This window comes from Apodemus sylvaticus, chromosome 17, assembly GCF_947179515.1.
Source record: "Apodemus sylvaticus chromosome 17, mApoSyl1.1, whole genome shotgun sequence".
NCBI lineage: Eukaryota > Metazoa > Chordata > Mammalia > Rodentia > Muridae > Apodemus > Apodemus sylvaticus.
Window position 1 is genome coordinate 71,022,580 of NC_067488.1, and position 3,825 is coordinate 71,026,404.

Sequence of the window (3,825 nt, forward strand, 5' to 3'; positions counted from 1 at the left end):
ATGTTGCCCTTGGCCCTCAATGCGCTAAGCTGTCTCCAAGTTTGAAACGTTTTCAGCAAGTGGTGGCAAGGCAGAGCCGTCAGGAGCAGACACCTAATTTCCATGACAAATGTGGGAATGCTATATTAGCAGGTGGAGGCACCTTCTGTTTCTACATGGACATATACAGCCATACACATTGAGACAGAATGGAACCTGTTGGTAGAGTCGCCCCAGAGGAAGGGAGACATCAGCAATCACACAGGCTGGTACAATAATCAGGGATTGTTTTATAAACAACTCATGTGTAGCCCTGGCTGTCCTGGAACTCACTCTGTAGACCAGGGTGGCCTCGAACTCAGAGATCCGCCTGCCTCTGCCTCCCAAGTGCTGGGATTACAGGCGTGCACCACACCTGACCAGTGGGTGAAACCTTTTGAAAGAAAAGAAAAGAAAAGAAAAGAAAGAAAGAAAAGAAAAAGAGAGAGAGAGAGAGAGAGAGAGAGAGAGAGAGAGAGAGAGAGAAAGAAAGGAAGGAAGGAAGGAAGGAAGGAAGGAAGGAAGGAAGGAAGGAAGGAAGGAAGGAAGAGGTCTTGCTGTATAGCTCAGGGTGGCTACACACTGAAGTCTGCCAAGTGCTGAGATTACATGCAGGCTCTGCCATGCCCACCTTCTATTTAAGACATTTAACATCAATATAAACTTACACATGTGCATGTATGTATGTGTGTAGTCCATGTTCAAACTCACCCCAGCCTAGGCTACATAAAGAGTTTCAGGTACATAGAAAGACCTAGAGTCAAAAAGTTAACAAAACAAACAAACAAAAATTGTCTTGGGCAAGTGGAGGGAGGAGCATGAAGGTCAAGGTTAGGATGTGCTGACGCGGTGAGAAACTGGAGAAATGCAGGTGAGACTGAAAACAATGTGAGGTTGGATGGAAGGGAAAGATTGGGGGGCTTAGGGCCTTAGTAGATCATAGTTAGGAGGACGGGCAGATTTTTGTGATTAGTGGTTATCAGAGCAAACAGATCATGTAGATAGCATAAGTATTTGGAGAAACATTGTATGTTTTGTTACCAAAATGTTGGAAAGATTTATTTCAATACCCTTTAAATGTCATAAAGTGCAAAAAGTGCAGTGTATATATTGTCTACTGAAGGACTATAAAATATTGAAATTTCTTTCAAGCAAAACGTAAAAAATATATTGAGCCTATAAATTGAAAAAAAAAGAGTATATGTGGTGAGGGGGCTGGTGAGATGACTTAGCATTTAAGAGCACACTGACTGCTCTTCTGAAGGTCCTGAGTTCAAATCCCAGCAACCACATGGTGGCTCACAACCATCTGTAATGGGATCTGACGCCCTCATCTGGAGTGTCTGAAGACAGCTACAGTGTACTCACATATAATAATAAATATTTTTTAAAAAAAAGTGTGTGTGTGTGTGTGTGTGTGTGTGTTGAGAATAGAACCTAAGGCAAACACTAAGCTATGCTTCCAACCTAACACCTTCTTCTTTTGTGATACCATCTCATGTAGCCCAGGCTGGCCTCAACCTTACTATGTAGCTGAAGCTGGCTTTGAACTCATGATCCTTCTTCCTCCACCTCTGAATTGCCAGTATTACAGGCATGCACCACCACACCTGACCTCTGGTGCACTCCCTTCCTCCCTCCCTCCATTACCCGCCATCTTTTTTTCTCTTGTCTGTGTGTGTTGTGTGTTGCTGGCGACGGGTGGAACCTTGTGCCTACTAAGCACTTACTCTGCCATTACCCTCCCCGCTGCCTTTGAAGCAGATCAGTCAGTGGTCCAAGGAGGGGGCACCCCCACACTGTTAACTCTCCAGAATTCAGTTGGATTGTCTGGAGAAGTACAGCTTGTGTGAGGTCCACCCAGCAGTCTCCCTCTCTTCCTTCCCAAGGCTCCTCTGCAGCCTAGAACTCCGGGCTAAATGGGAGGGAACATGGAGTGCATCCAGTCCTGTTTCCTGATGAGGATAGTGGAAGGGAAGTCTCGGTGAGACAGGACAGCGGCGTGTGCCTACCAGGACAGTTTCCAGAAGCTCTCCTGCGTTTGTAGTGTTCGAACGCGAACACCCACACACATAAGCACATAATTTCAAAACCTTTAAGTGAGGGAGAAGGAAGCAGAGGGTCTACAGGAAACTGGCCATGGCGGTTTTATCCTGAGGGTGAGATCTTGTCCCTGGACCTCTCCTCTCTCTGGGTCTGCTTCCAGCTGTCATGAGGAGAGGAGCTAGCTGAGCATTCTTCTCCTGCTACCACGCCCTTCCACAATAAGATCTGCCTTGGCACAAGCCTGAAAGCATTGGAACCAGTGGGCTAAACTTGATTTTCTCAGGTAGATCTCAGCAGTGGACAGCGGACTCAGTGGGTTAGGATGTTCTCTCGCTGGATGAATCTACTCTGTCTCGCACTTACGCATTGGTGCTTGGTTTCACTTGTTTAAAAGGGAATTTAGTCCCTAGAGGGGCAGGCACGCTCGAAGGGGGGGGGGGGGGGTAGGAGGAGACACAGGACAGAATGGTACAAGCCCGAGCACCAGCTCAGGAAAGATCGAGTGAACATCACCTCAGCCCAGAACATAGATAGCCAGCCACACTCTGTCTCTAAGAAAAAACAAGCTGAAGTGCTAGCATCTTTTCCCCGCTGTCTTTTGAAACACATTGTAGCTCAGACCCGCCTCAAATTTAGTCTTCCTGCTTTAGCTTCCCCAGTGCAGAGGATTATGGGAATGAGCCACTACACCCTGCTAGGGCCATACTGTTATTATCATGTAACTAAAAGTTTCTATGAGCCAGTGTGTTGGTGGTTCATGTTGTAAACCCAGCGCTTGAGGGGTAGAAGCCGGAGATTCAGGAGTTCAAGGCCTGTCTCAGCTACCTGAGTTCCAGGTCAGTCTAGACTAGGCTATGTAAGACCCTGTATACACAGACACACACAGACACACAGACACACACACACAGCATGCACATACATTGGCCAGGTCTGAGACCCGGCCATAACTTGGTCTGAGACCCATTTGATGAAAGGAGACCCAACTTCCACAAGTTGACCTCTGAACTTCACACCACCTCACCCATAAGCAGAAAAATAAATGGAAAAGGATTTCTGTGAATGCTTGCGTAGTGTTTTACGTTGGAATGTCTTTGGCTGGAAAGAGGGGGGCGATCTCAAACATCTGAATCTCCCTCAGCAGGAAATGAGAGGCAGAGCTACAAGTTAAGTCGGCTCAAAATGTTGTCAGGAACCAGTTACTATTTTTTTATATTTCTGCTGTCTCACGTTTAAGATGTTAGCTTCTGTTCTCCTGCTTGTCCCTTGTCTCAGGAAAGCTGTAACAGCAGCAAGCAGCTCGCACAGTGTCACACACTCACAAGCTGTCCAAAGGTTGCAAAAGGACCCTGACCCAGACTCCTTTCCCAGAGCGAGAGTCGTTTCCGTTGGCCCATCCCCCACCCCAGCAGACATTACCTCATCTCCCATTTCCATAATGACATCACTTGCTGGTTCCTCAACCAATCCCTGGCAAGGGGACTAAAATTACCTTGACTCCTTTAAGCAAGGGTTTACCCTGGTGACGGAAGGCCTGGCTCTGGTGTACTGAATGCCTGGGACTGGACTAGAACCAGTTGTTAGCCAGGTTATCAATGAACTAGAACCAGGCCAGCAGGCTCAGGCCTACAGTCCAGGCACTCAGAGGCTGAGGCAGGAAGGGATTGCTATGAATTCAAGGGCAGCCTAGGCCAGTGTGATACTCTGCTTAAACATAAAGCCAACTACAGGCACACACAGGCTCTCACACATAACATTCCTATA

General features: G+C 47.2%; 1 pseudogene; it reads left to right on the forward strand.

Moving 5' to 3' along the window:
* LOC127667401 (cytochrome c oxidase subunit 7B, mitochondrial-like) lies at positions 1–257 on the forward strand (annotated as a pseudogene).
* The last annotated feature ends 3,568 nt before the right edge of the window (positions 258–3,825 follow it).